Source organism: Elaeis guineensis, chromosome 15, assembly GCF_000442705.2.
Source record: "Elaeis guineensis isolate ETL-2024a chromosome 15, EG11, whole genome shotgun sequence".
Classification (NCBI taxonomy): Eukaryota; Viridiplantae; Streptophyta; class Magnoliopsida; order Arecales; family Arecaceae; genus Elaeis; species Elaeis guineensis.
Genome location: NC_026007.2, coordinates 50,037,447 through 50,050,856, shown reverse-complemented (window position 1 = coordinate 50,050,856; position 13,410 = coordinate 50,037,447).

Below are 13,410 nucleotides of genomic sequence, written 5' to 3'. Positions count from 1 at the left end.
TTTATATCAGACATAAAGTCTGAATCTGTATATCTCTGAATCTGGGTTCTCCATTCTCAAAGACTAGAAACATATCCTTAGTCCTTCTCAAGTACTTAAATATATTTCACAGAAGTCCAGTGCTCTTCACCTGGATTCGACTGATATCTGCTTGTGACACTTACAGCATGGGCTATATCAGGTCGTGTACATATCATGGCATACATGAGGCTCCCTATTGTCGAAGCATAAGGGATTTTGCTCATGCATTCAATCTCTCAGGTGTGCTGGGGCACATCTTCTTGGAGAGATGAATGCCATATCTAAAAGGTACTAAACCTCTTTTGGAGTTTTCATGCTAAACCTTTTTAGCACCTCCTCTATGTACATCTTCTATGAAAGTCCCAGCATCCTATTGGTCTATCTCTATAGACCTTAATACCCAGTATAAAGGATGCCTCTCCTAGATCTTTCATAGAGAACTCCTTAGACAACCATACTTTGACTGAGGTCAACATGAGAATGTCATTTCCAATTAAGAGGATGTCATCTACGTACAATACGAGGAAGATAACTGCGCTCCCATTGACCTTTTTAAACACACATGGTTCCTCCTCATTCTTGATGAAACCAAATATTTTGATCACATCATTGAAACGAGTATGCCAGCTTCGAGATGCTTGCTTAAGTCCATAAATAGACCTTTGCAGCTTGCAGACCTTGTGATCATCATCACTAGATGTGAAACCAAGTAGCTGTTCCATATAGATATCTTCCTCAAGATATCCATTTAAGAATGCTGTTTTCACGTCCATCTGTCATATTTTATAATTGAAATAGGCTACAACAGCAAGCAATATGCTGATGGAGTTTAGCATGGCTATGGGCGAGAAGGTATCCTGATAGTCAATGCCTTCGCGCTGACTATAACCTTTCGCTATGAGCCTAGCCTTGAATGTCTCTACATTCCCATCTGCACCTATCTTTCTCTTGAAGATCCATTTACACCCAATAAGTACAATACCTTCAGGTGGATCTACCAAGGTCCAGACTTGGTTTGAGTGCATCGAATCAATTTCTGATCTCATTGCCTCTAACCATTTCTCAGAGTCGATATCTGATATCGCCTCGTCATAGATCTTGGGATCATCACCATGAGCTTCATTTCTCGTGAAGAATATTTTCTCTATATTTTCTTGTATAGTACCTAAGTACTTTTCAAAAGGATGAGAAACCCTAGTCGATCTACGAGGTGGAAGAGGTTGTGTTAGGACTGGTTCTAATTGATTTGGTTCCTCATGTTCTTTAGCTCATTGCTCTTGAGAGATATTTTTCTTGAGCTTAATTATTCTTTCGATGCCACCATCTTGAATAAATTATTTTTAAGAAAAATAGCATTTCGACTCACAATCACATTGTGGTCTTCCAAAATATAGAAATAATATCCTACTGACTCTTTAGGATATCCTATGAATCGAGCTCTAAAAGACCTGAACTCTAACTTGTCCGCCTGCTATCTTTTGACATGAGCCGGACAACCTCAAATTCTGAGATGATTCAGACTTGGTTTCTTACCATGCCATATCTCATATGGTGTGGTAGGAACGATTTTAGATGGAACCCAATTCAATACATATATTGCTGTCATGAGATAATGTCCCCAAAAAAATTCAGGAAGGTCTGTGAAGCTCATCATGGAACGGACCATATCTAATAGGGTCCGATTTCTCTATTTTGAAACTTCGTTGAGTTGTTATATTCCAGGTGGAGTCCATTGAGAGACTATACCATTATCCTTAAGATAGTCTAGGAACTCCCGACTAAGGTATTCACCTCCTCGATCTGATCGAAGAACCTTAATGGGCTTTCCTGTTTGTTTTTCTACTTCATGTCTGAATTCTTTGAACCTTTCAAAGGCTTCAGACTTGTGTTTCATTAGAAACACATACCCGTATCTAGACATATCATCGATAAAGATAATAAAATAGACATAGTTACCTCTAGCCAGCACATCAAATGGGCCGCACACATCCGTATGTACTAGGGCAAGTAGGTCTGTGGCCCTTTCCCCATGTCCTACAAAAGGAAGTTTGGTCATTTTGCCTTGAAGGCATGATTCACAAACTGGATATGACTCAAAAGTCAACGGACTCAACAGTCTGGATTTCTTCAATTTATTAACCTTGTCTTCCGCTATATGACCTAGCCTTAGGTGCCATAGATACCTATCATTTAGACTATCTCTAGGCCTTTTAATTCCTATGGCATTCACATTTTGCTCGATATTAAATACAGATACATCAATATATAGCTGATAGAGATCGTTAATAAGAAAGCTATTTGTAACTTTATTATTTTTATAAAATATGTTACAATGGTCCTTATGAAAGCTAATCACATAGCCTTCTTGTGCTATACATGAAACAGAAATCAAATTCCTGCTTGCTGCAGGTACATAATAACAATCTCTAAGAAATAAATCTAATCCTAACGGTAATCACAGAGGGTAGGTTCCTACGGCCACAACAGCAACTCTTGCTCCGTTCCTGATGCGTAGGATCATCTCCCCATCCCTCAGCCTCCTGCTCTCCTCAAGATCGTGCATAGAAGTACACAAATGAGCACTAAAACTAGAGTCAAGCACCCAACTGGATGCAGAAGAAACTGTAAGATTAGATTCTAAAATGAGCATACCTCTAGAAGGACCATCCTTCTTGTTCTTTAAGATGGCCAGGTACTGAGGACAGTTTTGCTTTCAATGGCCGTCTGATTGGCAGTGGAAATATTTTTCCTTTTCAGCAGCCTTCTTCTTCAGTTCTATCTTCTTCTTCTTTCCATCCACCTTCTGCTTCTTCGCAGACTTTTTTTCTTTCCAAAAGACTTTCTCTTGGAAGAAATCTGCTCCACAGTAAGAACTGAGCCTTTTGAACTCTTCAAAGAAATCTCACCCGTAACCAACATGTTCATTAACTCAGCCAAGATACATTGCATCTTATCCATATGGAAGTTCATGATGAACTGATCATATGCATCAGACAAGGACTGAAGGATCACATCAATCTAAAAATTCTTGTCTAAGATAATACCGAGCTTCTTAAGCTCCTCAAGATCCTTGATCATTATCAAACAATGATCTTGAACTGACTACCCATCATGTATTTTAGCCTTAAAAAGTCTTTGACATACTTGATACTTGGCTGCATGACTTTGTTCACCAAACAACTCTTGTAGGTGAGCTAACATTTGGCGGGTAGTCAAAATGTTCTCATGTTGGTGCTACAAGTCATCAGACATTGCACCCAACATGTAGTACCTGGCTTTATTATCATCATCCATTTACTTTTTCAGAGATGCTCTCTGTTTAGCAGTCGGACGTGCTGGCATGGTAGGTGGGTCCTGGTCCAAGCTATGAGTCAATTTTTTAAAATTTAAAATAATTCTGTAGTTTCTCAATCAGTCCTTGAAATTGGGTCCAGTCAATTTGTGGGTGTCTAGTATTTTGGTCAGGGGGTTGGACGCAGACATGTTTCCTGTAGAGAGTCAATAGTTTCTAGTTAGATTTTGTAATCAGACTTAACCAATTTGTTTAAGGTTTTCATTTTTAAACAAATTAGGCTCCTACTATTTTCTCAGATCTCTACACTCCCTTGGTAGAGATATGAAAATCTCCGTGATTAGTGATTTCTAGTGGGTGGTGCTGTCTCACTGACTGGCTCATCACCTCACCTAACAGATATTGGTGATGGGTCAACAGATGAGTGGACAACTCTTGTCCAATGATTCTCTAATCATGGTGCATCCAAAACTTGGTCTCTAATTCATGAAGCTCACCATGCCCAAAATATTGCTCCAATTCTTAGTTAAGTCAAACCCACCATTTTCATGAACTAGATTCTTGATTGGGACCCTCACCATATCCAGAATATTGAGCCCAACCCATCCTCTAATTCGTAGCATCCAATGCTTAATGGACATGGTTGCGTCTTCCTGGTGTAACTGAGCCACTGTAACCAACCAAGAACAATCAACCCCAGGAAGGACCCGCACATCCACAATGGTGGAAGACCTAGACTTAATTTTTTCTTAGGAAGATTTGATTTAGGTCTTATTAAACTTGACTTGACATAGTCATAATAATTATGACTAACCTAGTGGCATGGGTTAGCTCGAATTATTAGCCACCTCTAATTAGAACTGGATCAACACATATGGCCAGGTAAGTGAGACTGGTGGAAGGGATATACTATTAACTTGACAAGAACGTATTCGAGTCGAGTAGCTCCCAATTAAAAATTATTCGGTCACATCTGCCCAACTTACCTTAGACACCAAATTGTCGAACCAGAACTAATTGGGTTAGCCTACAATCTAGGCTCTAACCTCTGAGCCAAGTTAGATCTTAACTTGATCGAGTCACATCTAAATGTGATTCGACCTTGACCCAGACTTAATCCTATTAGACTGGTCAATTATTAGCTTTCATGATCCCACCTAACCAACTGTTGATTCGGTTTGATCAACTGCTAGACCTAATTGAGCTATCCAAGCCCGAACCCAATTTTATGAAAATGACTTAGATCTAAAATTCTCAATTTTAGACCTAATTTAATTTCATAAGCTTAATTCATTAATTAAGTCTTGGGTTCATAAACAAAATATATAAAATAAATCCTAGGGTTTCAGGATCTAGGATTTTGCAGAAAAGTAAGTTTTGATTTCTGACTAAGGATGAACGCGCAGCACCCCTATATGTCATAAGAACACCCCATTGAATGGAAGGAGAGGGCCTTTAAGCTCTACTTTGTTCTTATGATCGGACGGCCATGAGGAATACCTTAATCAGAAATATAAATTTAACTACAAAACTAGTTAGATCTAAATTTATATATCACATATATAATTTAAGATCTAACTAATACATGCTTTGCATACATCTCATGTATCAAAAATTGATCTAATTAATATGCTTTCAGATTTAATACATCACATGTAATATCTAAAAAATAAAATTTAAATTGAACTATTCAACATAAAATTTATTCTAGACAGTTACTAGAACAATTCTACAACTAGTCTAGGCATGCAACAGATCAATCTTATGTATTATCTAAATTTTATTTTTTATATTTTGATCTGAATATAATATTTATATCATCAAAAATAAAGAATAAATTAGATCTAAATTATATTTTAATCTCATTAAAATATAAACTTACAAGACTCTTCATAGATCAAACTATTCCTAGTCTGTCATGCATCTCATGCATGTTAGATCTTCTCAGATTTAATTTTAAATATTTTAATTTTAGATTCTATCATATCTGATGTGAAATCTAAAAATTTTTAATATCAGATAAATTAAAATTAAAATTAGATCTAAATTAGATCTGAAACTAAGCCATCAACCTGGCTCTGATACCAGTTGAAGGAAAAATCACCTTTTTCCTTGTAGGATCTTCTAGATTTCATCAAATCTGGGATAGAATAATTTTAAAAAAAAATTATCCTACATTTATTTCAGATCTAAATCTCTAGATCTAATTTTATTATCTAATATTAATTCTAAAATAAATCTAAAAGTATGAGAAAATATGAAATACCTCAAGCGTAATCTGATTACCCTGTAGATGATCGTAGCAAGCCTGAGGTTCTGATTTAGCCACGCAATCGTCTGGCCTCTACCGGTATCCACTCAAGCAGTACCTGGATAATCTTCTCCTTATGAATCTATACTCCAAAATCAGATCTCAATCTGATTTTAAAATACTTCAAAACTCTTTTTGAAGTTAGAGCAGCAGCCTGTCGAAGAAGTCCTGCAGCCTTCCTGTTCAAGGCATCACCACGCCTTAGACCTTTGCCAGATGGACGTCCAACTCCTTGGACATGAAGAGGGGAGCGAGAGCTATAGATGGGACATGGAGAAGTGGAGAGGGGGTGGCAGCTTTTTGGGTTTGGCACAATCACTTGAAACCCTAGGCGCAGATAGGGTTTATATAGACCCTGCTGCGCTGCGCAGTGCCACATCATTCGACCAACCAAAAAATTCTAATAAATCTGAAAAAATTTTGATTGGTTGCTTGATGTCATTTGATCACATCAGATAAAAAACCCAAGCCTCTCTCCAAGAGTTGGCACCAACTTTGGATAAGCACAAAGAAAGGTTGGCGCCAACTAGTCCATGTTGATCAAGACTCTCCATCCTTATCCACTTTGGGGCACCCACTTAATCCAATTGGGCTCACGCCATAATCTGATTATGGCACCCAATTTAATATGGTTTGGCATGTGGACATCCTCCAATGAGTTCTTGCTAAGTGGCCTTCAATTTAAGACCCATATGTCAACTTTTGACAGATGTCCTAAAATAAAAATAGCAGGTGTCAGGAATTAGTAGGTGCTTGTCTTAAATTTATCTCATAAATTAAGATAAGCCTTTTCTGAGCTAGACAAGCTTTATTTAGATTAATAGAAATCTTCTCAAGATTCTCTAGGTGAGTCAAATCATATTTGACTTAGTCGAGATAGAAAAGATTATACGAGGAGAAAGTTAGGCTCAATCGTGTGCTAGCACGATTTTCTTGAACGTAATTGAATCTAATCTAAATCAATTGGGCTAGCCTAATTGATGACATCCAGATTCTAACCCTTGTTAGTGTGACCCAGTTAGGTTCAATTCTGTATGATAATGATGTGGGAAAAATGATGCAGGGGTAAAATGGTAATTTTAAAATTTTTCAAAATTATAATTTTATAGTGAAATTTATTAATTAATCTAATTAATTAATATGTATTAACCCTATATAAGGATCTAAATATGATATATATAGCATACATTTAAATTTAAAATTTAAACTTCTACAGTAAATATTTTACTGTTATGTGTTCAGAACATATTACCTTCGTGTGGCTAGTCGATCGTCGCAATTTGATCACTGTCGGGAGGGTCTGATCATCGCAATACAGCCACATAGTATGTCTGACCTCTGTGGATCATCCACATGAAGCTTTCGGTCTGATCGGCTCCACGAATGCTAGTTCGTTGCAGAACCCTTTTGACGGTCGATGTTGATCGAACTCCTTCGATCTTGATCTGCTGACTCTTTAGATACTCTAGATCATCAGCAGATGTAGTAGAGAGGTTGATGAATCTCTCCCTGAAGTTTGGTGGGCTCACGACACTCGTAGCTCAGTTTCTCACTTTTCGAACCCCAAGCAGAAACCCTAGGGTACTCACTGAAAACCCTGCACCCACTTTTGTTTCTTTTCTTTTCTTTTCTCTCGGAAGTTTTTGAACTTCCAACTCATGCACAAGGCTTCCTCATGCCCACTATTCTCTCTCAAAAAATTCTACGCACGCCCCACCTTCTCTTCTCTTTTAAAACAGTGCAAGACGTGTCTTATCCGCGTGAGAGGATAAAGATAGGTGGTTGCTCATTTGAATTCAAATCGAATTTGAATTCAAATGCAAACCAACCCATCCTTATCTACTCTAGGTGAGAGAAGAGAGGAGGCATGAGTTCTTTGTGCATGGAGAGTTTACACGAGAAACTCTTTCTCGTGTAGATTAAATGGCGCACAAGATAAGGTGTGGTGCATGGAGTTGGTTGCCCATTCAAATTCAAACATCCTTTGAATTTGAATGGCCAACAAACCAATCTTTATCCAGATAAATGGCACACAAGGGAGGGCATGGGAAGGCTTCTGTGTGGGAGAAAATTCATGAGAAGTTATTTCTCATGAATTCAAATGGGTGCAGATAAGAGAGGTGGTGCAAGGAGAGAATTCAAAAGGTGGTTTCAACCTAATTGAGCCAACCTAATCAAAATAGGTTAGGCACAATTAGACTAAGTTAAACCCAACATAATTAGCCTTAATTAGGCTCAATAAAATCTTAATCAAATCAAGAATTGACTAAGCCCAACCCCTGATCAAATCAGTGACCAAAACACCTTAGCGATTAGGTCAACACTTAACCTAATCGGGTCAAACCCAACTGAATCTAATTCAATTGGACTTGATCCAAAAATAATTACTCAATCAAATTGAGTTAATTAGTGATCAAATTACTAATTAAACCTCTCATAAATATTGAATCCAAATCTGATGGGCAATCGGACATCAAAGTCCATCGATATGAAATCCTGATCAAAAAGTCCCAAACCAGTGGGACTCTTGACCCCGGTACCCAAAATGTGTGGAACTCGTGATTAGAGAATCCTGATTTTCGATCACAGAGTTTCAAACATGTAGGACTCAAAGTCTACGAGCATTAGGACTCTTCACCAGCCATCAGATCAGATAGGAACCTCTAATGTGTGTGACCCTGCAGGTTCGAACCTAAACCGGTAGCACAAGAACTAATTCCTGTACTAATCGAAGTGACCATCTAGCAATGGTACCCGATGTTTGGATAGGTCGAATAGTCACAATCACAACACTCAGAACCTCTGTGAATATGGTTACTGTATAATTCATCCCTTTTGACCCCTGTGTTTAGGACGACTCGGTTAAACTGTCAACCCTGATTAGATCATCCGAATCATGCTCAACTCAAACAGTCCTGTAACTCCTCACTAGGACAACCCTGGCCAAGATTTTGCTAAATTGAAATGCGACTGTACACAGCTCCTGAACTGGAGTGGTCAATCTGTTGCTCCTAGATTGATTTTGATGATTACAAAGCAGATTGAAGGGATACAAATATTTTTATTTGAAAAAGTCTTTATGCTCTTCAGGGATAAAATTATAATTTTACTAAAATCTTGATTTGATAGTATCATTTGGTAGATCAAATGATTTGTAATCTATTGATAAAAATTTCATTATTTTTGGACTTATATTTCTGAAGTTATGAATGTTTGAAGTGCATGAGTCGACTCATGAGTCAACTCATGGCACAATGAGCTGATTGGCACGCTAAAATTTTCCTTGGCACGCTAGTTTTTTGGCTTGGCACGACCTGTGAGTCGATTCATGAGTCGACCCATAAGGCATGAGTCGACTCATGAGTCGACCTCTGCTGGTTTGGGCCAAAAAATACAGAAACCAACATTTCTGGCTGTTGCAACAGAAGTCGACTCATGAGTCGACTCCTGAAGCATGAGTCGACTCATGAGTCGACCCCTGCGACGAAAATTATCCACAACGGCTAGTTTTTTGCCCGTTTTAATTGCCTTTAATGCTCCCTTAAAATGCTCTAACGGCTCTTTTTCTGCCTAAAATATTTTCCCTTGTTTCTTAAAGCTATAAAAGGTTTCAAAAGGTGAAAAACATAAAGGGGATCCACAATATACACCAAAGAGACAAGGGATCTACAATATACACGAGAGATTTTGAAAGAGAAAAGTAAGAGCGTTCAAAAGGGCATTCAAGAGCATTCAAAGAGAGGGTTTTTCAAGCCAACTTTTCAACCTTGATCAAGAGCTCTTTCAAAGCCTTCAAGAAGTCTTCAATCAAAGTTCACCTTTTCCTCAAGCGTTCATTCAACTCTTCATCCACCTTGAGAAAATCCAAAAGGGGCTTCTTCATTTGAGTAAAGTGTATTTAATATTTTATTCGCTCATTTAAGGAGCTATTCTTGTACTTATTTATGCTCTAAACTGTCTTACTCTTTGTGAGTAATTGTTCTTATTTTTGGAGAATTTCCAAAACAAGGGAAGGTTGATCCGAACCTGAAATCGGAGTATTTTTGGGTTGGCTTGTACCCGAAAAACAAGTGGACTAGCTTGGGATAGCTAGTGTCGGAGTTTTTGATGTTTGTATTTGGGTTGAATACAAGTATAGTGGATTGGAATTCCCAAGTAGGAGCTTGGGGAGTGGATGTAGGTGCAAGATTGGCACCGAACCACTATAAATCCTTGTGTTTGTGGTGTGCTTTATTGTTTCTCTTTATTTCTTTATTATATCCTTGCATTCTTGCTTTAGGTAATTAATCTTGAATTAAAGTCTTTCTTCTCATTCATCAAGCTTTTAACAAATACTTTTCATAAGTAATTAGTTAAGCTTAAAATTTTTAAAAACCTAATTCACCCCCCCCTCTTGGGTTGCATAGCTGGGCAACAAGTGGTATCAGAGCCCGGTGCTCTAGCCCTTCTTTGATCTAACAATCAAAGAGCCAAAGATCTATGACAACCCATGTCGGTACTTCTCTAGTCGAGGGGCAATCTACCAACCGACCTCCACTTTTCAATGGGTCAAATTACACCTATTGGAAAGCTCGGATGAAGATATTCATACAAGCACTCGACTATGATATGTGGAGTATCATAGTGAACGGTCCTCACACACCCACCAAGATTATAGATGGTGAGGAGTCAATCAAACCCGAGAAAGAATGGGATGAGGTTGATAAGAAATTGGTACAATTAAATGCTAAAGCTATGAATATTCTTTATTGTGCACTTGATGCAAATGAATTTAATCGCATTTCTACTTGTGCATCTGCTAAAGAAATATGGGATAGGTTAGAAGTAACCCATGAGGGAACAAATCAAGTAAAAGAGTCTAAAATAAATATGCTTGTGCATAAATATGAATTGTTTAAAATAGAGCATGATGAGTCCATAACTGCTATGTTTACTCGTTTTACTGATATAATTAATGGTTTGAAGAGTCTTGGTAAATCTTATACTAACAGTGAGCTTGTAAGGAAGATTCTCAGGTCATTGCCAAGAACTTGGGAAGCCAAGGTGACTGCCATCCAAGAAGCAAAGGACTTGAACACTCTACCTCTAGAAGAGCTTCTTGGATCCTTGATGACTCATGAACTTAGCATGAAGCAACATCAAGAGGATGAAGTCAAAAAGAAAAGAACCATTGCTCTCAAATCCACAGCGTCGCCTGATGATGAAACGGATGACACTGAAGATGAAGAACAGAATGAAGAGATGGCACTCATCACCCGGAGATTTAAGAAGTTTCTAAGAAAAAAGAAACAGGGGATGAGAAAGAAGTCATTCACAAAAGGGGAACAAAGCAAAGAGAAAGAGAAAGATCAACCCCTTATATGCTACGAGTGCAAGAAGCCGGGACATTTCAAATCTGAATGTCCACAACTGAAGAAAGGTCCCAAAAAGTTCAAAAAGAAAGCAATGATGGCGACTTGGAGTGTGAGTGATGACTCAAGCTCCGATGAGGAAACCTCAATAGAACAAGCCAACCTGTGCCTTATGGCACACAAAAATGAGGTAACTTCTGAATCCCCTAGTGAATTTACTTTTGAAGAATTGCATGAAGCATTCTATGATTTAATTGATGAATTAAAGAAACTAGGGATGAAAAACAAAGAACTGAAATTAGAAAATCAGTCCTTAGTGAAACAAGCTAAAAACCTTTCAATTGAAAAATCCACCTTGATTCAAGAAAATCAAAGCTTAAAGAATAAAATTGACAAGCTGAAACCTATAGTAGATAAGTTCACCTTAAGTTCAAACAAACTAAATATGATTCTTGATAATCAAAAAGCTGTATATGATAAGGCTGGACTTGGCTATAACCCCTTGAAGAAACAAAAATTTCTGAAGAATATTTATGTAAATTATTCAAGCAACAAGTCTACAAATATTACTTGTTTCAAATGTGGTAGAATAGGACATAAATCATATACATGCCTTATTAACAAATCTGCAAACACAACTATAAAGAAAATATGGGTTCCAAAAGGAACCATTTTGACTAACCTAAAAGGACCCAAGAAAGCTTGGGTACCTAAGACTTGACTTTTGCTTGCAGGTGTGTCTAGCATCCCAAGGAGGAAACAGGAAATGGTATCTTGACGGTGGATGCTCGAGACACATGACTGGTGATGAATCGCAATTCATCACGCTTGATGCTGAGGATGGAGGGATGGTCATCTTTGGAGATAATGGCAAAGGAAAGATCATCGGGATAGGTAACATTGGTATCACTCCCTCCAAATACATTAAAAATGTTTTGTTAGTTAAAGGTTTAAAGCATAACTTACTTAGCATTAGTCAATTTTGTGATAAAGGGTATAAAGTTATTTTTGAATCATCTGTTTGCATTGTGACTAGTCCTATTAACGATGGCATTAAATTTATAGGACATAGGCATGGCAATATTTATATGATAGATTTGAATGATTTAGCCAAATTAGACATGCAATGCCTAGTATCCTTGAATGCTAAAGTTAATGAGACTAGTTGGCTGTGGCATCGTAGACTTGCACATATTAGCATGTATTCTCTTTCAAAATTAATTAAAAAAGAATTAGTTCTTGGTTTGCCAAAACTGAATTTTGAAAAGGATAGAATTTGTGATGCATGCCAATTAGGTAAACAAACTAGAGTTTCATTTAAATCCAAAAATATTGTTTCAACTTCTAGACCTTTAGAGCTCTTGCATATGGACTTATTTGGACCAACTAGAACCACTAGTCTAGGAGGAAAATGATATGATTTTGTAATTATAGATGATTACTCTCGTTTTACTTGGGTTTTCTTTTTGGCACACAAAAATGAAACTTTTCATATTTTCACTAAATTTCACCAAAAAGTCACTAATGAAAAAGGATTTTCAATTCAAAATATTAGAAGTGATCATGGAACTGAATTTAAAAATCAAGACTTTGAAAATTTTTGTGATGAAAATGGAATTGGCCATAACTTCTCTGCTCCTAGGACACCCCAATAGAATGGAGTAGTTGAAAGAAAAAATAGAACCTTAGAAGAAATGGCCCGTACCATGCTTTGTGAAAGCAACCTTCCAAGATATTTTTGGGCGGAAGTAATTAACACAGCATGTTACATTTTAAATCATGCTTTGATTAGATAATTTTTAAAGAAAACCCCCTATGAACTTTGGAAAGGAAGAAAACCAAATATTGCATATTTTCATATTTTTGGTTGCCGATGTTTTGTATTAAATAATGGCAAAGAAAAACTTGGTAAATTTGATGCAAAATCAGATGAAGCAATCTTTCTAGGTTACTCCTCCACTAGTAAAGCATTTAGAGTTTTCAACAAAAGAACTTTAGTAGTTGAGGAGTCCATACATGTTGTTTTTGATGAATCTAACGATCTTCCTTCAAGGAAGAATGAGGGTGTTGATGATGCAGATCCACTAATAGAAGGTATGAAGGAGATCACTCTGAAAGATTCAGCAACTCCAGAAGACAAGGATCAAGAAGACAAACAAGATGAGAGAGGTGAAGAAATTCAAGAACAACCTCAAGGTACAAATGACCTACCCAAGGAATGGAGGTATGTTCACAACCACCCTAAGGAGTTAATTATTGGTGATCCTATGCATGGGGTAAAAACCCGTTCTTCACTTAGAGATGTAGTTAATTATTATGCTTTTGTATCTCATCTTGAACCTAAAACTTTTGAAGAAGCTGAAAATGATCATAATTGGATTAATGCAATGCAAGAGGAACTTAATCAATTTGAAAGAAATAATGTTTGGACCTTA